At 41.3% G+C, this 27,291-nt stretch overlaps 1 protein-coding gene across 3 annotated transcripts in view; it reads left to right on the forward strand.

The window, feature by feature from the left end:
* The window catches only part of SYK (spleen associated tyrosine kinase), a 104,712-nt gene that overhangs the window by 1,437 nt on the left and 75,984 nt on the right, over positions 1 to 27,291 (forward strand). The window lies entirely within an intron of this gene.

A 27,291-nucleotide genomic window follows, 5' to 3' on the forward strand; every position in this document is an offset into this window, starting at 1 on the left:
TTGTTCTTTTTCTTAAACCCTAGAGGTGATTCAGTATGTAGTTAAAAAACTTGGAGATATCTCACATCTGAATCTTTGTGTTAAAAAAAGAAAGGTGGGTGGGGGGGGGGATGATGGAGAATTCCTGAAAGAAATGGAATTGATTCTAGCATGTGTTTTCTTTGTTGTAGTAAGAACAAATTCATTGCTGTTACTCAGGCAACATTTTCATTAGATGCAACTAAATTCGTTGATGTGCACATCCCTCTCCTGTCCCCAGATATGTTTGTCTTTGAACTAAAAGGTTTACATACTTGTAAAGTATTAGATATTTTAAGTGAAAAATCTTGTCTACTAAAATTATTTTATTAAATTGTTGTATCTACACTGAACTTTTGCTTTGATCTGTTTAGAGAAATGTTGCAGGAAGATAGAAGCTTTATACTTTATTTTACTTTTATATAAATAAAAAATTTATTCTTTGTATTTAGAGTGCTTCAATATGTAGGATTTTAGGAATCATCTAAATAACTATAATGTTCTTAATGTTTTAATCCAGGAATAAAAATGTGTTTATTTTAGCTCTTTACCTTTCCTGAGGGCTAAAATTGTCAGAAAGTTCATTTTATCACTAGATTTGCGTTTCAGAAACCATTCATCTTAGCCTTCTTTAGGTTTGTTATTTATTGTTCTAAGTGCAGATCTGATTTCTCTGTTTTTAAATCAAAGACTTCTTAATAAAATGTAACTTATGCAGCACATAGCATATCCATAATCATTATCCAAAACCCTGTGCCAAGATAATGTTTTGGAATTCAAGATTCCTCAGAATTTAGAATTCAAATTTAGAATATGAGTTTCAGCCTTGAGAAATCCATTTCTCAGAATTTAGAAAAGTGTGCATGCAAACTGACGCTATATATTGCACACCACTCCAACACAGCCTGGGCAGCCTCCTGTAATCTCACGTGTTCATATTTCTGCACCAGTAGTGTGAAAAGTCTCACTAAGTGGAATAAAGAGAGGCTACAAATAATTGTATGCCAGTTCAGGGCAAGTGTTGTCACTTATGAGGTTCCCTACAAAGCTCACCAAAAACCTTATTTTTCAGAGCTTTGTGGAATTAGGGCTAAGAAACTGAGTCTGTGTTAGACTTCATGGAGCTACTGTTTGCTTTTGAAAGCAACTTGCATTTCTGTTGCCCAACAAGTCACACTTTCCAGTAATTAGACAAATAGTTCCTCCACCTTTACAGAAAGTTTGAAATAGCAAGACTTCCGTGAATTTTCAATGATAATCAAAATACAGATCCTCCAAGTGAGAATAGGAGGTTTCATCCTTACTTATAGACTTTTCAACAGCAAAGTTTCTGCCACTCTGATTCTAAAAAAAGAATGCAGTAGTTACTTCAAGAAGAGGTATTATCACCCTTCACAACTAAGCCTGTCCTTGGAAGACATATTGCTTCCTGTTCACTTTGTTCTGTCTCCATTATCTGTGCCTAAGGAATGGCCTGGTATTTTGTACAATCTAAGTTACTGTTTGCTTTCTCAGTTCTCCACCATATAGATTTTTTTCTGATTCCCTAAGTCACCCCCCGCCCCCCCCCCAACAATTTCTTCCACTTCTGTACTGTTTAGCAGCAAATGAAGGAGAGAAAATTAGGAACTTAGGCCAGTGAGTGAAATTTTTTAAAAAACGTATATACGCTGATCATTGCTTTTCTTTTAAAGCAACTGAAATCAAAAGGCAGAGTCTTAAAGAGAGACTGGAATTAAATTGCTTGACTTAATTATGTCTCACCATCTTACCTTCTACTTTGGAACTGAACAAGTTGGGTTTGCTTTTTTCATTCAGAAAAAAGGAGATTTTTTTTTCCTTTCTCTTTAAAAGTGGGTGAAAAAGAAAGGAATTGTGAGAAGATTAAAAAAAAACTCAGCTGATTGGATTTTAAAGGAAAAGCTTTATTCATTCACTGTGGCTTAGCATCAGCAGGAATATTTTCTATTAGCTTAGAATTTTTTCTGGCAAAATGTTAGCGTGTATCAATTTGAGTTTTTTCTTTTAAGAATTAATTATGTAAGTTTTGCCCTATGAATCCTGAAAGGTGGTTAAATTGGAATCTTAAATATAGTCAATTTTAGCCACTGCCAAAGACACCAATAGAAGGAAGAATATTTTTTTTTCATTTATTTTTATTAGTTGGAGGCTAATTACTTCACAACATTGCAGTGGGTTTTGTCATACATTGACATGAATCAGCCATGGAGTTACATGCATTCCCAAGGAAGAATATTTAGTTTCTATTGCAGTGGGTCTAACAAATCAAAAAGGACTCTCTCGATTCTTTTGTTTCTGGGAAATTATGTATCTATTTTTGGTGGCTGCCAAAGGCTGAAGATAGGAAGAGAACGGTGAGGATGATGTAACACCTCCATTACCAAGGGGGGTGTACCGAAAACTTATGATGGACAGTTTCTGGTAAGCAGCATCCTCTGTCCTGAGAGTACCTGGCTCTGACACTGGAATCCTAGCTCCTGTTGGTGGAGAAGGCAGTACCTCTCAGTACTGTGCTGGAGCCCTGGGGGGGAGGACAGATTTCAGAGGACATTGGGCTTCCGGATTGGCACACTGTTAGTGAGATATTTGATCTGATCTGAGCAGAGGCCGGGCAGACAGCAGGGTTGACGAGGAGAGTGTAGGGCTGATGTCAGGTAAGTGAGGCTTAGGCCTGGATACAGTCAGTAGAGGCATTGTGAAAGGATGGAAGAGGGCTGAGCGCCATATTTTTGAAAAAGTCACAATTTAAACATTGGTTTCTTTAGTTACACTCAGTGAGGCTACAAAGAGCATTTGAATGTGCAACAATTAATCTTCTACTTTCCCACTCCATCCTCTGTCTTAAATGCTAAATCTTCATGCTGTTCTGGTCAGTCTGACAATTTATTAAATCTATCCATTTCTGTTCAGTCATGGAAATGTTTTGGTGCAACCAGAGTTAATCTTTTTATTTGATTTCAATTTATAACAATACCTTCCCATTCTCTAGTACTGTTCCCCCAATGCAATCTTTTAATATTTTTAGCTATTTCTTATAGAATTTTCCTTCTTATTTCCTGATGCTATGTTCAATTGCTTTATATATATATATATATATATATATATATATATATATATACATCAGTTTAGACAATGCTGACTTCCTATTCTGAGAAGTAAGGACATGGCAATCCTAGGATAATTATTATTATTACCCAAGATAATCTTTCTGTGTGCTTCCCCGATCAATGGCTCAAGGGGTAAAGAATCCACCTGCAATGCAGGAGACACAGGAGACATGTTCAATCCCTGGGTCGGGAAGATCCCCTCGAGGGGGAAATGGCAACCCACTTCAGTATTCTTGCCTGGAAAATTCCATAAATAGAGGAGCCTGGCAGGCTACAGTCCGAGGGGTCACAAAGACTCAGACCCTACTGAACACATGATGATTGGATGGCTGGAACCTTAACCTAGGGTTAAGATGCTATTTGGTATTTACCTTGTGATTTTGTTTACTAATAGAGCATGTTGTATAGTATAGTTCCATTTTCTTTCTTGTACCTCAAACTGTTTTTCATGGGGTAAATTCTCGTTTCATTTTTGTGTTTTCTCAGTTGGTCCTGGGCCTGTGATGGTTCTCCCCAACTCTCTGACATGAAGCTAAACCGCACCCCCCCTCCCAACTTGGACTCAATTTCCTACTGAGTCAAATATATCAAGCACTCTATGAGTTCCATTTCTTTCTTTTTCTGGAAACCCCTGCCTCTTTGCATCAGTCTGACAGTTTCTTTTCAGTCTTGCTACGCACCTATTAATAACTGAAGCATATTTGGGGGTGTTGGTTAGCTAAATATATTTTCTGCGAGTTGCTGTCCTGTACGTATTTTGTAGTCTTAACATAATTCTTATCAACATTCATGTACCTTCTAAATCCCTTGTAAATCCATTGTTATAATTGTTGAAAACATTTCCCCCAAACTTTTGATTTCTATGGTTATTTGCTTATTTGTATAATTCATTACTTTTTGTAGTTTTTGGAACTTTTATACTTTCTCAGGTCGGGGCATATTCTGAATCATATTTAGTGAAAGATTATTCTTAGCTCCAGTTTAGCAGTTAGCACCTATATTTTAAATCAGTCTCAGTGTCACCTCTGTATTTGCTCTGACCCTGATGTTTTATTATTTGATTAATGGGAATATGTACTTTCCTGGGAATGGGGACTCCACAGATTTTAAAAATCAGATGACTGGCCTCAATTCTCTTGATTTCTGAAGCTGGTGCTATGCAATTTTAAATGATATTTCCTAGGAAGCTTTCCTTGTTTAAGCTTCCCTTGTTCCCTTATCCTTAGACAGAATAAAGGCGAGTAAGCAGGATAATTGTGCTGGGCTTGTTCATGACGGAGGTGCAGGTGGTGTGCATGGTCAGGGCGCATGTCACTGAACTCTCACACCCCTGTGATCATGGGGTACACTGGTTCTTGGAGCATCTTGTATACAGGGGCTCCCCAGGTCTACTGTGGGAAAAAGTGGGTAACCTGCTGCCCCTTCACAAGATCCTCAGGCTTTGCTTAGATGGAGGCAGAATGCTAGGTTTATTTTCATCTCACACACTAAGAGTATTTGAAGCACTTGATTGCCCTAATGCTTCAGTCCCTGAATATTTTTTATCAACAGTGGTTGAGAGTAGGGGGTCTGAAGTCTCATTAGGTTCAAATCCCACTGTTTTCAAGCTACTCTTTCAGTCTTTGTAGACGGAAGGATTACAGGGGATTTCCTCATGGAGCATCGTGGAGACGTGTGCAGTAATTATACCTGGCCTGTGGTTAGAACTGGCGTAACGGTCACAGTCTTTCCCGGGTGGGTAGCTCTGGGAGTCTGCCCTGTAGTCTTGGCTGGAGACTAATAATAGCAGTCCCAAATAGGTCACAGATGAGTAAGTACTGTCTCTGAAGTTTTTTTTTTCTCTGACCTCCAAGATGGGAGAACTTTCTATCATTTTCTTTTTGAAAAGTGTTGACTCGCATAACTGATGTCTGAGTACATAACCATTGGTGAAGAATTCAGATATGACAGGTGACACTGGAACCCTCCTTGACCACCGCCCTTAGCCCCAGCCCACCCCAGCTGAGGGAAGGCAGCTTGATCTATCATCCTGTGCATTCATGCGTGTATATATACATGTGTATTTTTAGAAGATATACTGTGTGTCTTCTTAACACCAGTGTCCTCCTGCAACTAACTTTTTTAATCAACAGGTTTGGGGGAGCCCTTCCTATCAGTGATCCTTGTGTTTTATTCCAGAGCAGAAAATATGATTACTTATTGATAGACATTTAGGATTTTTCTCTAATTTTTGATATTATATACAAAGCTGCTGGGAGTGCACTTTTTCTTTCATTCATTCTCTCTCTTTTACCCTTTTCATTGCATTTCATGGAACTGACAAGTTGATCATTTGCTCAAGAAAGATCTTCAGCCCTGTCCATCCTGTTTTTCTGTCCATCTCTTGAGTCATTTGTATTTTAGCAAACAGGTGGGCAAGCAAGGAAGGAAGGTAGTTAATTCTTTATTTTTTAAGTGATACTTTAGGCTCTTCCAGATACTTGTTTTTGTTACTGCTTCCAGCATGGACATTCTCTTCCTGCTTCGTGAGCTTTATCTCCTTTGGCACCTACTCATTTGTTTGCCCATTTGGTTCCTTACCTTTGTGGGGTTAGCTTTCTTGTTGTGCTAGGATGTGTGCTGGTCTTGTTTCAGAGATGCCCTCGGAGTTAGTTTTTAAGGCTGTGTATGTTGCATGGCCCTCTTTTTACCTGTCACCCATTAGATGGGTCTGGAGAAGGGAATGGCAATCCACTCCCGTATTCTTGCCTGGAGGATCCCAAGGACAGAGGAGCCTGGTAGGCTACAGTTCGTGGGGAAGCAAAGAGTCGGAGACGACTGAGCGATTAACACACACACACATGAGATGGGAGGAGCCTGAGATGTGAGCAGGACAGGATGAGCCAGTAACCACGGTGTGGGGTGCAGGCTCTCTCTGCTCTTTGCAGATGTGGCCATACTCTGCCTCTCCAAACGCACGTCTTTCCTGCAGAGGGCCTTCTGCTGCTCTTAGGGGTGCCAGCAGCTGAGGAGTTGGAGAGGGTTTGGCTGCCTGCCTGCCTCCCACTCTGCTTCTCCCCCACCTCACCCACCCCATCCCACCCAGGCTTTGTCATTTCCAAGGCACCACACCCTTGACTCTTTGCAGCCATCCCCAACTGCCTGCACCTAGGCTGTGGTTTCCTAAGTTTGAGCCCATCTTTCTTTGAGTCCTTCGAGAGTAGTGAGAGTTTCCATTCCACTAGCAATCTGCTTCCTTTGCTCCCAGCATGGTGATGGATTTATATTCTATATTATTGTTTTTAGTGCTGTTTCTTTTCTTTCTCTGCATTTTTAGCTGCTGTTTATACTTGAAGGGGAAGTCCAACACTTCCTTTTTTTCAGCCACACCAATCAGCTGATGGTCATAGCTGTGAAGGAAGTGACAGGGAGGAGGAGGAGGAAGGGTAGCTCCCTAGAGCCACCGTGAAAGGCAGACTTGGGGTTTCTTTCGTCTTCCTTATTGCCCTGGGAGCTGGGCTAGCCCTTCTACAGCTTAGGCAGGAACTGTTTCTAGAGAGAGGACTGCATTGTCAAGTCTCTACTGATTATTAGGCAATTGCTAGTCCTGAATCATGTTTCTTAGAAGTGTGTGTAAGGATGCTTGGGATGTTAGAGGGGGGAGGGATCTTAGGAACCATCTAATTCAACCCCCTGAGAAGTAGTGAGACCCAGAAAGATGATGTCACTTGGACTTGTCCAGCCGCTAAGTGATGCTGCTGTGAGTTGAAACCTAAGACCCAGGTGTTTCCAATCCAGAATTAGACTCTGTATCCACTTCCCTAATGAGGAGCCTAAAGGGACCTGCTGTCATTCCTGGTGCTAAGGGGATTTAAAGTCCTGTCAGTGGAGGCAGCCAGGGGGCAGAAGCCCAGTTTGACGTGTCGATTTTACTCTTTTACCAGCAGTTTTAGAAAACTTGTTATCTTCATAAGTTTGTGTTGAAAAATTAAGCAAATTCAGTAGGAATAGGACAAAAAATTCCTGAATCCATGAGAGGTTAACGTGGTAATGTCTGATGCTTTTGCACATGTTGCTATCCAACTGAGATTGAGCTGACCTTCAAATCTGCCACCCAGAGTGAACTAAAGTAATGTGAGAAGCTTTAAGTAAGGTTTAAAAGGATACTCTGAGCCTTTGTCTGCTCAGATATCAGGCTGATATCTCTGCCACTGTCCCCACACAGGATAGAATCACTGCTCTCTGCACATGTTATTGTTGAGAGGGTTGGGAGGGGGAATACTTGGGGTCCTGAAGATTAGAATGAAGCAGGAGATAAAGGAAAATTTCAAATGAAGTTCTGTTCCATGGTGGAAATATTTGTGATGCAGGTGGGATTTCAATGGTTTCAGCAAAGGAACACAGGTTAACAACTGCAGGGGAAGGATGCCTTCTAGAAAGAATATAGAAAAGTCATGTATGTTTCCCCCAAGAAGCCAATACCTGCAAAAATATGTGCAAGATATTCCTTCTAGCGTATCCCTTTTCCAGAGAAAACTCTGGAAACTATCAACATTCACTAATAGAGGAATGGTGTGTTCGTTTCCTAGGGTCCTGGAGCACAGTACCACAGACATGTATCGCATCACAGCCCTGAAGGCTGAAAGTCTGAGATTAAGGTGTAGGCAGAGTTGGTTTCTTCTGAGGCCTCTCTCTTTGGCTTATGGATGGCATCTTCTCTCTGTATCTTTACATCTTCTTCTCTCTGTGCATGTATCTGTAATTTTTTATAAGGATATCAGTCATAGGGAATTAGGTCCCATGCTAATGACCTCATTTTAACTTACCTCTGTAAAGGCCTGATTTCCAGCATCCCATTCTGAGGTACTGGGGGTCTGAACTTCAACATGTTTATTTGCAAAGGGAAGTGGTTCCTCCCACAACAGGTAGTTGAGTGGAGCCTGCCAACCCCCCCATCCCCATCCCCCGACCATGGACTTGCTCTGTAGCCCCAGGAGCATGAAGAAGCTCTCCATTATCACGATGGAGAGATTTCTAAGCCAGCCGAAGGGAGCTCTGTGCACAGAAGCTTATGGAACAAGATGTACATCACACAGAAAACTAAACAAGTTAAAATGCTCGAGATACGATCTTCCTTCCACCTGAGACTGGCAATTTTATTTTTTTAAAAAAATGAAACCTATGACACCCAAAGGAAAAAAAATGAAAAGTAAGAATGATGAAGAGAGACAAATTCTACAAGATTTTAAGGGAAAACTGCAAAGGGAAGTGGGGCAACAGACCCAAATTCCACATGGAATTTGGTGCAAAGCAAGGGTGGCCTTTCCCATCAGTCAGGAAAGGGAGCAATGGTTATTAATTATTGGTTGTGAGAAAGCTGACTGATGACTTGGGAAAAATAAAGCTTTGCTGTCTATATGAAAATAAGTTCTGGATTGAACAAAGAATAAAAATATAACAGTGAAATCGTAAAAGTGCTAGAAGAAAAGAGTTGAATTATAAAATAACTCTGGAGTGAAGGCCTCTCTAAATATGGTAGAAAATATGAAACCATAATAGAAAAAGGTTGATGAGTATGATTTTCTAAAATTGCAAACAAGTCCTTATACAAAGGGAAAACATAAATAAGTGAGGGGGAAAAAAACACAAAAGATATGTTTATTTTCAAGGTCTGTGGTGAAGGATTAGTAGCTTTCACATGCTGTGCTGTGCTTAGCTGCTCAGTCGTATCCGACTCTTTTCAACCCCATGAACTGTAGCCTGCCAGGCTCCTCTGTCCATGGGATTCTCCAGGCAAAAATACTGAAGTGGGTTGCCATACCCTTCTCTAAGGGATCTTCCCAACCCAGGGATCGAACCCCGGTCTCCCACATTGCAGGCAGATTCTTTACCATCTGAGCTACCAGGGAAGCCCTCATATGCAGTGAGTTCTTTCAAATCAATGAGAAAAATAAACACATTCCAATAGAAAGATCAGTCAAGGACACAAACAAGCAGCCCCAAATGCAAAGGAACCAAAAGCACAAGAATATGCTTTGCCTCTCTGTAAACTCATGTTGATTTAAGGGTTTACGGGATGGTGAGATGTGGGGAAAAGGGACACTCCCACAGGTCAGGGCCTGCAGGGCGGTTGGGTAATTTCTTTGGAAACGTAAAACACACGTGTTTGACTCAACAATTTCACTTTTAGGAACTTATTACACACATAAATGGATAAAACTGGGGAAATATACATATGCATACGGTAACTCATTGCAACATTTTATTTTGTAATAGGAAAGAAGGAAGGAAGAAAGAAATTTGTATCAGGCTTGATTAAATGAACTGTGGTCTATCCATGCACTGGAATCATATGTGGTCTTTTTCTTAAATGTGGAGTCTTATAAAGTAAAATATAAAGATGGTCAAGTTAAATTCAGTGAAAAAGCAAGATGTAGTATATCACTACATTTTTAAAAATGCATGCACATAACAATGTAGGCTACATTGGAATGTTATTTGCTATATAAAGATGCAGGTCTGCTTATACCAGTGTGTGTGTGTGTGTGTGTGTGTGTGTGTGTGTGTGTAAATATGCAGAGAGATTCTAAAGCAAAGGCACCAAACTGTGAGCAGCAGTTATCTAGTAAGGGCAGCAGGGGAATTGGTTTGGAGAAAAAGAAGTGAAATGTGCATTTTTACTTTGCATACAGATGTTTCAGTGATTGTAATGAAATGATGAGGTTTGCTTATGGGGCTGCAGGCTAAGGAGGAAGAGACCAGGAAAAGAATTCAGAAACAAAGCATCAGTTATGACTGTTGGGACCCTACTACTGTCTCCAAGGTGTTAGACTTGGAGAGGTTGGGTAGTTTGCCCAGAGATGTACAGCCAAGGTTTGCAACATGCCCGTAAATAGCCATCATCTGAGCTTGTCTCACTCACAGATGCCCAGGCTGCCTCCAAAGTTTCTGACGTGGTCTGGCATGTGACCTGCCTTGGATATTTATCATTAAGGTCCCTCACCCCTCTTGCACCAAGGGCAGCAGCCAAGGCTGAGAACCACTGGTTTAGAATTAGTTAATGGGATTGTATAGCACATAAGCACAGCCTGACACAGTTCCATCAAATGTGATTTTATTGGTACACTGGGTATAGTGGAAGCTATGTGTGCCTTTGATTGAAGAGATTGGGCAGATTAGGTGTGTGTGTGAGAGAGAGAAGGGGAAAGGGAGAGAGAGATTGATTGAGAGGAGAGTAATGGAGATAGAGAAAACTCACATATTTTTATGCTTCAAGCACTCTACTCCTCGGAAACTTGCACTCATAACATCTGGAGGCCTGTGGAAGTTTTGGAAGCATGAGTGAGAACATGAATGTGTTCTCAGCACCCTGCTGTGAGACTTGTAGGAGGTGAGCGCACCTGAAATGACTGTCCAAGAAAGAATGTGTGCACTGGTCTGATTAGACAAACCACTCATAACATTTTTTACCCAAGATAATGTGAACGATTAGTCCATCTTTCGGACTAGTTTTTAGCATTACTCCAAGTCCGCTGGCCTTATTTACTCTCAGACAGTGTGTCGTCTGCCTGTTTCATGTGAGATGGTTTTTTCCCTCATGAGAAGGATGTAAATGAACTCACTCTGGGTGGAGAGCTGGGGGGGGGTGGGGGCTGGGTTTCTTGGTGACTGTGGCTTCTGGGCTTCGAAGGCTGCAGCATATGTTGACGGAAGGGCCGCTCTCTGGGTGGACCATTGGGGGATTCCCAGGTTCTGGGCTTCCTGGTACTGGCCCTGTCCATCCAGGCATACACGAGGAAGCATTGAGCAGCACCCACATGGGAAGCCCTGGGGGGTCATCACGTGCACTCACATTTATATTTTATAGTGAAACTTCTAGGACCATGACTGTGACCTATAAATGTCCAGCTCTGAAAGTCCCTCTGGGAGGTGGTATGGGTGGTGGGAGCAAACCAAGCCCATGGCTCTAATTCTGTTACTGACCAGGGCTTGTGGCCTCCTTAATCAATGGAAACTGGTCAGAAGCCAGACAAGAAATTCAAGTGAGGCTTTACTGGGGCCCCCACAGCAGTGGGGAGCAAAAACAAGGAACAGATTTCCTTGCTTGCTGCTCTAGTGGAAGTGCCTTAGTTCCTTGTATGAAGTGAGGGTAGGGGTGGGTCCAGGGGTCAGACTGGAGGGATGGCTTAGGTGGGTTGCCCATTCCTTTAGTGGTGTTGAGTGCAGGGGGCATGCACAGTACCCTACTTTTGCTTTCAGTCCACAGCTTTTGTTCCTGGCTCTTCAGAAGTGATGGTTGAGGCTTGTAGGTCTTTTTTGTATCTCATCCATAATCTGCCCCAATTGCACAGGCACACAGTTATTTTAGTCCCTTAGAGCTTCTCTGTAATTTTTTGCTTGAGGAGATATTTGTCCAGGTACAAACACTGTAGCAAATGGTCCCAGGTCCCAGCCTGAGCTAGATGTCCTCACCTGGGCTAGGTGTCAGAGGTGAGCAGCAGGCAGTGCTTAATTCCATCGTTCCTTGAAACTGCTTCAGCCCTGGCCCCCTCATCACCAAAACAAGGCTGAAAAGACCTGCCTCAGGGTGACTGTGGCTCCAGAGACACTGTGCAGAGCGCTCAGCAGACTGGCTTGCAGACAGGTAGGTGCCCTGCAGGGCAGTCATGGTTGGGTACAGGTAGTCAAGGAGCTACGTAGCCCCTGGTTACCTAAGGATTGAAAAGGAGGGTCTCCTGGGGCAAAATGATATTAAAGGACTTTATGGGAAGGTCACAGAAAGAGTCAAACCTAGACATTGTAGTAAAAAGCATAGACATCACCTTGCCATCAAAGGCCTGTATAGTCAAAGCTATGGTTTTCCAGTAGTCATGTACTTATGTGACAGTTGAACCATAAAGAAGGCTGAACGCCAAAGAATTGATCCTTTTCAGCTGTGGTGCTGGAGAAGACTCTTGAGAGTCCCTTGGACTGAAAGATCAAACTAGTCAGTCCTAAAGGAAATCAACCCTGAAAGGACTGATGCCGAAGCTGAAGCTTCAGTCCTTTGGCCACCACCTGATGTGAAGGGCCTACTCAGTGGAAAAGACCCTGATGCTGGGAAAGATTGAGGGCGGGAGGAGAAGGGGACAACAGAGGATGAGCTGGTTGGATGGCATCATCAGCTCAATGGACATGAGTTTGAGCAAACTCTGGGTGATAGTGAAGTAGAGAGAAGCCTGGCATGCTATGGTTCATGGGGTTGCAAAGAGTCAGATGTGACTGAGCTACTGAACAACGAAAACAACACAGAGAGAGTGGCTCTGGCCCAAATATCACTTGACTCAAGCAAGTGTGTGTCTATTCTTTGGTGGTGCCCTGGGGAACCCTGCTGGGTTTTAACAGGCAGCTCTTATGGAGTGTTCTTTCCTGTCCCCAAGTGACTGGACGAGGACAATCAGCTCAGGGGTACTCTAACCCTGAAGCTCTAAAACACAATATGACCTTATTTTGGACCCCCGTCATGTACTTTTACATTGGTTTGGAGACCATGCTGAGGACATTGTTGTGAGCTCTATGCTTCCAGCATGGAGCTCTCTGTTCATGAGACTTTTAATGTCCCCTCCTTACATTTCAATATGTCATGTAGGGTTTGAATACAGCAAGCTAGGTATTTGGAATAAAGTGTGTCTCTTGTTAATTAAGAGAAAACCTAGAGCCCCAAGCTTGGCCCAAGTAGGAAAAACATCTGGAAGGGAGAGGTATCTGGACCACATAGTGTGTTCCTTGGGGTGAATTTATGAGATTCCCTTTGCTGACCTGCAGTCCTATCTCATTGGTCCAATGGGGGAACTGCCTGATGCTCCCCTCTGACATCTTGCCCAGTTGAGGACACGTGACCTCTCTCCAGCTTCCCTGGCAAGGATCTAGAACTGTGCTGCTCCGAGTATTGCTCGCAGCCACATCTGGCTGTTTCTACTGCAAATACTTAAAATGAAATAAAATGTAAAAATCAGTTCTTGGTCACAGTGGCCACATTTCAGGGGTCACTAGCCTCATGTGGCAGGTGACTCTGTGTGGGGCAGAGTAGAACGAGTATCTCCATCACTGCAATATGGTCTTGGGACAGATTAACCACTCTGTGTTATACCCGGGCCCTATGGGGTCCTTCCTGGGGAGTCAGGAGACACAAGTTTCTGTCCCCTGCACACCTTTCCTCCTTCTTGATACTGCTGTGTGTCAGCAGTGCATTGTTGCACTCTTTTCCACGTCTGGATCCTGGGTGCCTCCTGTTTCCTTAAAGGACTCCAGCCTCGGAGGTGATGGTGGCAGCAGGATGCCCACATCCCTGAGATGAGACCACAAGAATCAGGTCTGGCCCTTTCATTCCCAACACAGCAACCTCCATCAACACAGATACACACACAGCACACATACATGTGCATGCACACACATGCACATGTGCACACACCATGACAATCTAGTGTAGTGACAGGTTACTCACATAGGGCCTGAAATGGTTCCCAGAGGTGCTCTTGGAGCAGTCTAATGGGAACCCCATCTTGGAGAATACTGAGTAATATATCTTGGAGTTAAGCACACTTGATTCAGTATGGTTTTTGAAAGAATAGTCTAGTTTTTTGTTCAAAAGGATTTAGAGGTAATGGGGAAAATTTTAGTACTGATGAACTTCTCTGCAGTAAAATAGAAAATCCAATGCCATTTTCTCAAAATATCTGGAATCCAAAGTCTGTCCATTTTAAAAGGAAGATTTGAAGAGGGAGTGTATTCTTCCTCCAGGCAGAATGAGGAAAACGCCATGCTGATCACATGACCATGCTCTGTTCCTGCCAATACAAGAAAACAAGACTCTCACTTCTGGGAACGGAACGTGACCACGTGCATCTGAGAGCTCCGAGGGCAGTGGAAAGGGCAAGGCGGGCTGAGAGGCAGGTGCATCCTGTAGCGGGCAGCACCCGTGGAGCCTGTGATGGGGAGGGGACGGGCAGAGGGACCCACCCCGTGCGGGGGACCCACCCCAGCTGGGCGCCTGCCCCGTCCCCAGGTTCCAGCTTTGCCTCATCCTCCTTCTGGGCGCCGTGAGAGAGATGTGACATTTGCCTGTCTCTGAAATTCCTGTGCTGCTCAATTTCGGGAGAGATAAAATACCACAAGAGAAGCAGTTGGAAGGGTTTGCGAATTATAGAACTTCCTTTCATGATTCAGCCCGACATCAGGAAGTGGAGCAACACGTGTGGATTCCCAAGCTGACTTCATGCCCCACCCCATGCCCGGCCGTTACGCATGCGCGATGGGCAAGGAGGCGTAGAGGGCAAGATGCTTTTACCTGAATCGCTGAGTTAGCAAAATCAGTATGTCTAAAAATCAGTGTGTGAGGAGCCTTTATTGAACTAAACATGGTTTCCTGAATGCCTTTCTTATTTCTTCTTTAGAGTTCTATGTAAAACTTTGAATTTTCTACTCTTTCCATTTTTCTTCCATTCCGTAGCCCACGCTGTTGCTCACGTCATCAGCCAGCTCTGTTTGGGCCAGTTTTGAAAGAATCACTTGGAAAATTAAACAGACAGTGCTATCTGGGCCCCACTTCTGGAAGTTCTGAGTTTGGGTTAAGGCACGGTCACCAGTACTTACGGTACCCGGGTTGTTGTTTCCTGCTGTCCACGTGAAGATTCACTGTTCCGGCCTAGAGCTTTGCTATTGAACTTACTGTTGAAAACATTCTTCTGTGATTTTATGTGCTCACTCCACACTGGGGGCAGCAGCACAGGCTCTCAGACTTAGACTCTGTAGGCTGCTGTACTGACCTCTGTCCTCCCACCCCCATCTGCACAGGTAAGAAGCATCTGGAGTGATTTTGAAGCAGTCTTGGAGGTGTAATGGACTTGCTTGGCCTTTGGACTTTTAGCAGAAGCATTAGAACCTTCCTACCACGCACAGTACTTTTAGTCCCTGTCCTGAAATTGTGATGTTTGCAGCCAGCCCTTAGCCCAGCTGAACCTTTTGTTTCTGGTCTAGACATGCCCGACCCCTCTGGGAACATCGGCCCTCGGTCTGCTGCCTTGGAGCATGGCTGAGAAGAAGTCTGAAGCCCAGAACTTTCCTTCCTTTTGTAAGATCCTGGATAAGGGAATCCAGGGGAAGTTGAAATTTAATTGAAACTCTAAACATCTGTACCACCTCTTTATTTAAGTTCTCCACTTCAGGAATGTCAATCTTACATACTTTGGATCTCCTTTGTCCTTCTAGTCTTCTTCTGTTGAATTCTTCCACTCTTTGTTCATTTCATTTTTCTCAAGCTACTCCATCCTGTCCACCGCCTTATTCACGGTGTTAGTGTCTGTTCTCTTTTTTTCTGTTGGAAATGACAGACATCATTTCTTTCCTGTGTTTTCCCCTGAGTGCCGGCTTATTTTCCACGACTTTTCTTGCCTCCCCACCTCATCCTCTGCCTTTGGTGTCTCCATTTAGAGCTACTGTTTCTAACAGTGGCTGTTCTGTTAAGTCCTTTGGCTCCATGGCTGTATGTGTGGCTGTGATTTCATCTGCCCCTTGGGATGATTTTCCAGCCAGTGTTCTTTGTGTGCTATTTGTTTCTCTTGTTGCTTCTCTCCTTTTTCTCCTCTTAGTGTCACTGTACAGATGCAAGGTAAGTTCCTCATCTTGGAAATGAATCATGTCAGGGAGAAGCTTAGGATGTGTTCTAGCCTAACAGAATCTTTTCTTCATTTTCAGTAATGCTGTGTGTGTGTGTGTGCGTGTGTGTATGTGTGTGAGAAGGAGGAGAGAAAAGAAGGAAGGAAGGAAGAAGGAAAGAAAGGAAGGAAGGAAGGGAGAGAATTGGCTAAATCTTTACTTGGAAACGTCAGTTTTCATTCCAATCCCAAAGAAAGGCAATGCCAAAGAATGCTCAAACTACTGCACAATTGCACTCATCTCACACACTAGTAAAGTAATGCTCAAAATTCTCCAAGCCAGGCTTCAGCAATATGTGAACCGAGAACTTTCAGATGTTCAAGCTGGTTTTAGAAAAGGCAGAGGAACCAGAGGTCAAGTTGCTAACATCTGCTGGATCATCGAAAAAGCAAGAGAGTTCCAGAAAAACACCTATTTCTGCTTTATTGACTATGCCTAAGCCTTTGACTGTGTGGATGACAATAAACTGTGGAAAATTCTGAAAGGGATGGAATACCAGATCACCTGACCTGCCTCCTGAGAAATCTGTATGCAGGTCAAGAAGCAACAGTTAGAACTGGACATGGAACAACAGACTGGTTCCAAATAGGAAAAGGAGTACGTGAAGGCTGTATATTGTCACCCTGCTTATTTAACTTATATGCAGAGTACATCATGAGAAATGCTGGGCTGGAGGAAGCACAAGCTGGAATCAGAATTGCCGGGAGAAATATCAATAACCTCAGATATGCAGATGATACCACCCTTATGGCAGAAAGTGAAGAACTAAAGAGCCTCTTGATGAAAGTGAAAGAGGAGAGTGAAAAAGTTGGCTTAAAGCTCAACACTCAGAAAAACTAAGATCATGGCATCCTGTCCCATCTCTTCATGGGAAATAGATGGAGAAACAGTGGAAATAGTGTCAGACTTTATTTTTGGGGGCTCCCAAATAACTGCAGATGGTGATTGCAGCCATGAAATTAAAAGACACTTACTCCTTGGAAGGAAAGTTATGACCAACCTAGATAGCATATCAAAAAGCAGAGGCATTACTTTGCCAACAAAGGTCCATCTGGTCAAGGTTATGGTTTTTCCAGTGGTCATGTATGGATGTGAGAGCTGAACTGTGAAGAAAGCTGAGCACCGAAGTATTGATGCTTTTGAACTGTGGTGTTGGAGAAGACTCTTGAGAGTCCCTTGGACTGCAAGGAGATCCAGCCAGTCCATCCTAAAGGAGATCAGTCCTGGGTGCTCATTGGAAGGACTGATGTTGAAGCTGAAACTCCAATACTTTGGCCACCTGATGCGAAGAGCTGACTCATTTGAAAAGACCCTGATGCTGGGAAAGATTGAGGGCAGCAGGAGAAGGGGACGACAGAGGATGAGATGGTTGGATGGCATCACCAACTCAATGGACAGGGGTTTGGGTGGACTCGGAGTTGGTGATGGACAGGGAGGCCTGGCATGCTGTGGTTCATGGGGTTGCAAAGAGTCGGACACGACTGAGCAACTGAACTGGACTGATTACTTCTTTCAGGGAGGCTGCCAGCCATTTAGAATCTCCTCTCTACCCCCAGGGGATGGCTGGCTTCCTTCCCCGTGCTTAGTAGAAGCTCCAGCTCTGCAGGCTCTGGGGTCTGCAGAAGCACCTCTGCTTCCTTGACCATCTTCTTTAAAGGTATTCATGCTCCCAGGACAAGCCTTTGCTGCATCTTGCTGCTCCCCTCAGATTGTTGATCAGGGTGAGTGGGGTCTATTAGTTCTATGGCATTTCTCTTGTTCTTTCTAGAAGGTGATTTTAAAGTGAAGGGAATTGTGACATCTTTACTCTACCAACATCCCAGCTATCTGATATTTTGATATTTATCATATATGACAACCTAGCATGTTTAGCATTTTCATGGAACAACTACATTTCTACAGGAACAGTTAAGAACAAACACACAGAAAACAACTTCAGAATGACCAGAAAAGTTCTAGTGACTCTCTTTGCTTCTGCCAGCCTCTCCAATCTACCTGTCCAGCCAAGGCTGTTTTGTTGGCTGGTTTCTTGATCCGTTCATTATATTGATTCACTGAATACCTCTCACCAGCAGGAATGGTGCTAGGTGCTTGGACTGTTGCAGTAGCCAAGATCCCTCTCTGCACTTAAACGGTTTACAGTCAAGTTGAAAGAAAGAGCAGGCCCAGCACCAGGTCTTGATCAGATATAATCTCATTTATTCTTCACTGCAACCATTTAAAAATTTCAGAAAAGTGCAACATCACTTATAATTAACAAACACTGCCGATTTACAATTTTTTCCCTTTCTTTCCTCTAAAACAAGAGCATCCCAAATAAAGTAGAAGTTGTACCCTTTTTGTGGAGAGTGACTTCCCAAGGCTGAAGAGCTGGTGGGCAACAGGCCCCTCTGGGTGCAAAGTCTGCTTATTCCCTTACTTATTTGCTGCATTGCCTTGTGTACGTGGCATTGATTATGTCTTGTGAGCTGTACAGCTCATCTACAGCAAACATCAACACCCGCGATAGTAAACCAGACAGACTTTTTTTTTACATAGTAGACTGATTTTTAGTAAATGTAAATACTGCTTACATTTTTTTGAGAGTGCCAAGACACATCTTATTCAAGAGCCAAGCAAATAAAGGAAAACGTGGTTATCAGGAGCTGAGATGAATTGAGATATAAATTTTCCAAATATTAGTATCTCTTAACCCTTGTATTGATGTTTTACAATAGCCTGTACTTTCCTATCTAGTTTGTGACCACTGAGCCCGCTTGTGAATAAAAAATGAATCTAAGAATTATATTTCACTTTCCACAGATTCCATATTTGTCAATTTGCCTGCTCATCAAATTTTTTTTGTGATCCTTGAATCAATACCCATGGTGCTTCTGTGGCTCTTTGTGGACATGTGCAGAGGAGCAGAAAACTTGAGTCATCTGATGTGCTTGTTCCTAGCTTAGGCTGAATAAGGTGAAGTTCTCAGCTCACCCTAAGAACGGTGTTCTTTTTGACATCAATTGAGTAGTGTATTTTTGTGCTTTTTGTTGATGATTTTGCTGTTTAAATTGACTCCCAAACACAGTGCTGAAGTGCCGTCTGGTGAGCTGCGCTCAGGAAGGCTGTGATGTACCTTAACAGGGAAAACACATGTGTAGGATAAGTTTCCTTTCAGCATGGGTCATAGGGCTTTTGTTGTGAGTTCAATATTAACGAATCAACTATATATATATATACATAATATACATATATTATGTATATATATATATAAAATAAGGTTTCTTTAAACAGGAACATCCATAAAACAAGGTTATGTATTATTTGGTTGATGAAAAGATGCCCTGAGACTCTTAGGAACTTAGCCGTGTATTGCCCCTAGCGGCAATGGGTTCAATATTTGCTAATTCAGTGTTAGTGGCAACTTTATAAAACATAACTACCACAAATAACTAGGGATGGCTGTATTTTATTTCATTTTTGTACAAATCAGGGAAATAATTTTTAAAACCCAGTTAAATTTGACTGTTTTTATGAGACATGGTTTTGAAACAAATGGACTGTTTTATAATCCAGTGAACATCTCCTCAGCCTTGCATTTTGTATAGTTATTAAATTAGCAGTTTTTTCTTGAGCTCCTACCGTGTGCTTGTCACTACTCTGGTACCAGGAGAACATTGGTGAACAGGTCCAGAGGTCAAGTGAATCCTTTTAATTCATCAGTATTTAAAGTCCTAACAGTAGGACTTCCCTGGCAGTCCAGTGGTTAAGTCTTCTCCTTCTCGTGTGGGGGGTGCAGGTTCGACTCTTGCTGGGGGAGCTAAGATCCCACATGCTATGCAGCCAAAAAAACTGAAGCATTATTGTAACAAGTTCTTTAAAGATTTTTAAAATGGTCCACATCAAAAAAATCATGTCCTGACATTTCATCAAGGTCATTTCTGTTTAAACTTGGTAGCAAACCTCCTGATTTCTCAAAACAAGAATCAAATTCTTACACAAGTGTTTTTCTTATGAGAGATTAGTTTTTCATAGCCAGTATTTTTAAGTAAATATCTTTATCATGACCAGGGACTGATTTTATGGCAAGTTCCCTCTCCTCTAGCTGCATAGTGGGAAGCTGGTAATGATATGCAGTAATATGCACCCACCAGAAGGTCCTCGTGGCTCACTGTATTCAGACCCCTCAGTCATCACAGGTCATATTTGGCCTAGGCTGACTCAGAGGCTGTCAGACAGAAACCCCTCTGCACAGCAGGATGCCGACAAGCATTATCCTCCAGTGAGGTCTTTACTGCATCATATAACTCAGGTGTAAAGAGACAGGTCCACACCTGGAGCATGCCTGGGGAGCCAGCACTCTCTGTGTACAATATTCAAGACAGCTTCAGGGTCCCACTGGAAACAGGCCAAAGCTTTGGTTTTTGTCAGAAATTTATAGTTCCCCCAGTCCAGATGCAGTTTATAAAATAAAATGTTAACTAGCAGCATGAGCGTAAGCAGTGCTGCCTAAGTAGGTGGGCACCACCCAGCCAATAGGAGAAGGGCATCTTCTAGGGGCTGCAGAGCCTATTTTTTAGGTGGGAAATGTTGAACCTAAACAATTCTTGTGAGAAAGGTCATATGTTCCTTGGAGGGTAAAATGGTAGTCATTTTAGCAGCTGGAGTTTTCTGTGAACAAAATATTTTAGGTAACATCATAATAGAGAATCTTTTGTTTTAGGCTCTGTGTTTTCAAAGTTTCTTGTACCTTATTCTTTGATACTCTCCATCACTTTATGTGCTTGGAGGGAGAGTGTTTGGGTCTGTGGTCATCCCCACTTTTTCCAGTAAGACCCAGGTGCTGTCCTTAGACACTCAGTCATGTCCAACTCTTTGCAACCCCATAGACTGTAGCCCACCAGACTCCTTTGTGATGGATCCTCCAGACAAGAATACTGGAATCTCCTCCTCCAGGAGATCTTCCCGACCCAGGGATAGAACCAAGGTCTCCCACATTGCAGGCAGATTCTCTACCATCTGAGCCATCTGGTTAGCCCTAGTAAGACCCATAAATCCACACTTTTTCCAGTAACATCCATAAAGCCCAGAGATGTCCTCATGTATAATCATGGACCCTCATGCAGTCAAAGTGGTGGCTGATAAGGACAGGCTTAAAATTTGTCTTTAAAGCCTATATTATGCAAGATGCGTTTTATGCTCATTTTAAAAAATATTTTTGCATGAAAAAACTTACATTTTTATCTTGAATATTTTCTAATATGCAGACCCGTTGGTCATGCATATACTCAAAGCTTAGCTGTGGTACTATTTTGCCTTTTTTTTCCTGAAGTGCATTCCAAGTAAACTACAGATGTTATGAAATTTCACCCCTAAACATCTCAATGTTCCTTTCTGAAAAAAAGGCATGATAATAATATAGTTATCCCCCTCCCACAACCATTAGCATTAGGGGAACACTTGTAATTATGGTGTCATCTGAGCCTGCTTACAGCCACAGAACCATGGAGACAGGTGAACAGGCCATCCTAGGAGTGAAAGGATGAGAAAATCTACCCAAAGAAGTCATTTCCACCAGTAGTGAAGGTGCGCACTGTTGTTACCCTGACTGCCACTAGGCCACCCTCATTATCAACCCGGGGCATGTCCCAGGTGCCAGGCCATGCACTGAGAGCACTTCACACAGATTGGCAATGGAATCCCCACACCACTATTAGAAGTGGGTTCCAAAATGATTCTTATTTTGCTAAGGAAGAAACCTGAGGCTCAGCTGCATGCTTTAAAAGCAGTGGAGTCAGTGTTTGGACCCTGGGACTCTGCCTTGAGCTGGGTCCTGTGACCCTGTCACAGACCACCTCTCCATCCCAAGAATGCAAGGCTTTCTGTGACTGTACAAGTGGGTTGACTGCCTAAAATAAGGCGTGGAAAATGCAGCTTGATCTTGCTATTCAGGTAAAAGGGAAATGTGAACATTGCTTTCAAAGCACAAGACCCTTAATTTTGCAGAGTTATTGTAATTTTCTTGGTTTAGGCCTCAAATGTTTTTAATAGTTATGCAAAAGAAGGGAATTAAGACAATAAGGTCCACAATGTCCCTGTAATTTGGGACAAGATTATGATTTATTAATTAACCAGGGCTTCCCAGGTAGTGCTAGTGGTTAAGAATCCACCTGCCAATGCAGGAGACTTAAGAGACGTGAGTTCAATCCCTGGGTTGGGAAGATCCCCTGGAGAAGGGCATGGCAACCCACTCCAATATTCTTGCCTGGAGAATTCCATTGACAGAGGAGCCTGGTGGGCTACAGTCCATAGGGTTGCAAAGAGTCAGACATGACTGAAGCGACTTAGCACACATGCATGCAAGTAACACTGGACAGTATCTAAATGGGACATACGAAGGTTTTCTAACTGTATTGTATTGGGGGGAGAGTAATTTTTTTTTTTCCTTTTGCATTCCAGATCCACATGAAAAAAAAAAAAAAGAGATCCAGTCAGTTAAGGCAGAAGTAGTTTAGGACTGGTCTTAGAGTTCCTGGGGAGAAAGTAGAGAAAGGGTCTGCACTGTATGTCAGAGGAGGTTGGGTTCTCTAGTTATTTAGAGTGAAATTGGGTGGACCAGACTTAGGACCCTGAAGCACCCATGGGTTGCCTTAGATTTGAGATGGGTTGCCTGTCTGGAAAAAACTGCAATCACATCTCATTCACTCACTCAATCATTATTCATTTGACAAATGTTTATGGATCAGATAATCACATCTGAATCATTTATTAATTCATTCATAAATTCATAGGTATGATGTAGTTATAGACCATCTACTATAGAATAATCATATCTGATTATTCACTCTTTCGCTTGACAAATGCACATGGATCATCTGTTAAGGAGTAATCACATCTTATTACTTATTCATTTATTTATTTATCTGCCAAATATTTGTGGGGTGGGCCATCTCTAATAGGATAGACACCAGTAAGGGTAAAAGAAAAGAGACACCATCTTCCAGTTTCAGCTCCAACAAGTAAAGAACTTAAAATAGGTGTTGTCACTTTTATTCTTAGACTATTACAAAGCTGGACCAATTGAGAATCAGTGATACTTTTTTTAGACTTAGGAAACAGAGGTGTTAGGACAGATTGCCACCTAGAAATTTTAGATTTGAGATGAGCAATTGGGGCACCCATCTGGATAAAACTGCAGTTACATCTCACTCACTCATTCATTATTCATTTGAGAAATGTTTATGGACCAAATGTTATGTTTGGTGCTTCCAGAAACACCAAATCCTGCTTACCTAGAGCAGAAGCTATTGGAGCCCTAAAGAGACAGAACTCTTAGATGATCATTTTGGTGAGGCCAATTGTGGACTAGGTTGAAAGAGAGAAATTTCAGTGAGTCATAGTCTCAGGAAAGTCTCCACTTTCTCTGGCTTTATCTCTAAAAACCTTGTTTTAAGGGTACCTAGGATATGGTAAGACACACAGGCACAGAAATAACTGTCATGAAGACAGAAGTTTTTATATCCACAGATCCCTAGAAATAGGAGGTATAGAACACCATGCAGAGCTACATTAGGAAGCACCAGGGTTTGCCAGGATGCAAAGGGAGAGAAGAAAATACTTACAAGAGCCTTTGTTGTGATTTCTGTGGGAAAGAACAAGTGAGATAGAGTAAGTAAGCTTGGAATTGGCTAGTTTGAATAATTTCAGTGGACTCTAGTGCATGCAGGCTGTTCCTAGTTGCCTGGTACCTGACCCTGGGATGACTGGGGAATACTGACTTGGCATGTAAATGAGATGGGTGGGGGACTGGTTGTTTCAAATATGAAGGATACACTTGTCGGAGAGTCCAGTTGAAAAAACAAAACTGAAACTCTTACCTACAGAGGAATAATGATGAGAATCATAGCAGACTTCTCATCAAAAACAACACAAATGAGAAATGGTGTGGTGAAAGATATGAAGTGTTGAAAGGAAAGAGAAAAAAAGCAACAACCTAGAATATTATATCCATCAAATTTACCCTTCAAAAGTGAAGGATAAATAGAGACTTTTCAGAAACAGAAAATTCGGGGACTTCCCTGGTAGTCCAGTGGTTAAGACTTCACCTTCCAATGCGGAGGGTGCAGGTTCAGTTCCTGGTAGGAGAGCTAAGATCCCACATGCCTCATGGCCAAAAGAACAAAACATAAAACTGAAATACTATTGTAACAAACTCAATAAAGACTTAAAAAAAAATTTACCACTAGCTGACTGCCCCTACAGCAAATATTAAAAGAAGTTCTTACTATTTAATAGTAAAAGGAAAATGATATAGGTCCAAAGCTTGGATCTGTGTGAAAAAGGAAAGAAAAAAAAAAGTAAGTTATTTTGTTTTTCATAATCCTAATTGGTCAAAAGGTAACTGTTTAAAGCAATAGAAGTAACAGCATATTGGATTATTATAGCATATGGATACACAAAATGAGTGACAGCATTGTTTTAAAGATAGGATGGAGGAATTGAGAATACCCTGTTATGAGGTCCTTGTATATGTAAAGTGGTATAGTGTTATTTAAAGATGGAATTTAAGTTTTAAAATGTATAATGTAAGCTACAGGACAGTCACTAAAATTTTTAAAGGATATGCTGAGAAGATATAAAATGCTTGATTAAAACCAGAGAAAGCTGAAACAGAAAAAAAAAAAGAAAAAACAAACAGCAGTGAGTTAAAAAAAAAGATACAAGCGTTGTAGATATTAATCCAAGTAAGTCAATAATCAGTTTAAATGCAGATGGTCTAAGCATACAAATTAAAGCACAGAGATTGTCAGAATGGTTTAAAAAACAAGACACAATTATCTACTATCTACAAGAAACCCACTTTAAATGTAAAAACACATATAAAGTAAAAGTAAAGTGATGGAGAAAGATATTCCATGCTAACACTAATCAAAAGAATATCAGAACAGCTATATTAATTTTAGACAAAGCAGACTTCAGAAAACAGAAGATTATCAGAGATAAAGAGGCATGTTACATAATAATAAATGAATCAACTATCTAAGGAGACACAACAATCTTAAACATGTGTGCACATGTTTAAGCATCAGAATGCATAAGCCAACCACAGATAGAACTGAAAGGAGATTAGGCAAATCCACTATTACAACTGAAAGTTTCCATCACCTCTGTCAGTAATTGATATATGAAGTAGATATAAAATCAGAAAGTATATATATGACCTGAGCAGCACTGTTTCATCTACTTGATACTTATAAGATATCCAATCCAACAATGGAAAAAATCAAGCAGACCTTATTTTATTGCACTTAGCTTTATTGTGCTTCATGGGTATTGATGCTTTTTAAAAATTGAAGGTTTGTTCAAGTCATTCTGTCAGTCAAATGATTCTGTCAAGTCAATCATATGTCAAGTGATTCTGTCAGTGCAGTGTTTGCAACAGCACTTGCTCACTTCATGTTTCTGCATCACATTTTGGTAATTCTCACAATATTTCAAACTTTTTCATTACTATATTTGATATGGTGATCTATGATCAGTAATCTTTGGTGTTACTATTGCAAAAACTTTGTGACTCACTGAAGGGTCAGTTGATGGTTAATATTTTTTAGTAATAAAGTATTTTAAATTAAAATATTTATATTGTTTTTAAAACAATGCTACTTTTCACCAGTATAGTACAAACATAACACTTATTAATATATGCATGCACTTCTTGAGAAACAAAAAAATTCATGTGACTAGTTTTATTGATATTTGCTTGTGTGCCAGTACCCATTCTTCTCAAGCTCACGTGGAACATTCACCAAGACAGAACAAATTCTTGAAAAACATGTGAACAAATTTAAATGAAAAAAAAATGCAAATTATGTTCTCAGAACACAATGGAATTAAACCAGAAATTAGTAACAGAAAGTTATAAAATCCCCAAATGTTTGGAAATTGAACAACTGACTTTGAAATACAATATGGGTTCAGAATGAAGTCTGAAGATAGGTTTTAAAATATTTTGAACTGAATAAAAATGAAAATACAACTTACCAAAATTCATGGGATGCATCAAAAGCAGTGCATACATTATAGCATTAAGTGCATACATTAGATAAAAAGGAAATATAAAATCAGCAACCTGTTTTTTAACCTGAGAAAACTACAGAAAAAAAGAGCACATTTCTCTAAAGCAAGAAGAAGAAAATAAATAATTAAAATTGAAATAGAAATAACTGGCATTGAAAACAGGAAGACAATAGAGAAAGTTGACAAAACTCAAAAGGGGTTCTTTGAAAAAGATCAATAAACTTAAAAAACTTTTAGTTAAGGTAAACAGGAAAAAAGAGAGAATACACAAATTAGCAATATCAGAAATAAAAGAGAGGTCAGTGCCACTGATTCGGTGGACAAGAACAATAATGAAGTATTGTAACACAATTCTGTTCTCACTATTGTGGTAAATTAAATGAAATAGACTGTCTTGAAAGACACAAACTGTTGAAACTTGTAGAAAGAAAACTAGCTTGAATATCCATGTCTTTTCAATTTAAATCAATAATTTGTAACCTCCCTCCCAAAAAAGCACCCAGAAAAGAAGGTTTCATTGGTGAATTACTTAAGGAAGAGATTATATCAATTTTCAACAATTTTCTCTTCCAGAAAACCGGAATGGAGACATCAGTAGAAACTCTCATGTGGATTAATACAGATGGATATATACAGAAATACCTTAGACATGTATTACATATACAGGTTAAGTAGACACATGTATTTCTTTGCTCTGTCATGTGACAAGTGCCCAGATCTTGGTTTCTAATACCCTCTCAATAAAACGGAATGCAAACCATAGATTCTGGGGTAGGAACAAGAAACATACAAGATAAGCTTGGAGTATCTTGTCATGTCAAAGGTAAAAAAAAAAAAGTGCTCAAAAAGCCCCACAGTGATGGAGGTGTGTCAGAGAGACACAGAAGCCAGCCGTAAGTGCTCCCATAACCAGGCTGGAGTAATTTAAACAACAAAATAAAGTAGTATTAGATTACCACCTAATGGATAAAAAATAAATAACAATGAATCCATACTTACCTAAATAAATTATTAAATAAATGAATAAGTGGAGAGAATAGACAAATCTACTCTGCAGGAGAATTTCAAACAATTGATATAGATACTCTCCCCTCAAGGAGGTATCTCAGCTGTCCGTAAGTGCAGGTCATGCAGAAATTCTTCCTTCCAAGGAGGGTGATATGGAAAGGGGATGGGGTGGGAGAGCAGCGTTATGGTGGAGAAACCTGAGAACAACCACCTCTGCCAAGGATCAAAGATTAACATCAGTGGTGACAAGTCATGTTGATAGGACACACACCTCTGTGTTCTTCCTCCCCGAAACACATAACCCCCAGTGTAACCATGAGAAAAACATCAGACAAACCTCAGTTGAAGCACATTCTGCAAACCACTTGACCAGTACTTCTCAAAACTGTCAAGATTATCAAAAACAAGG

Source organism: Cervus elaphus, chromosome 16 (assembly GCF_910594005.1).
Source record: "Cervus elaphus chromosome 16, mCerEla1.1, whole genome shotgun sequence".
Lineage (NCBI taxonomy): Eukaryota > Metazoa > Chordata > Mammalia > Artiodactyla > Cervidae > Cervus > Cervus elaphus.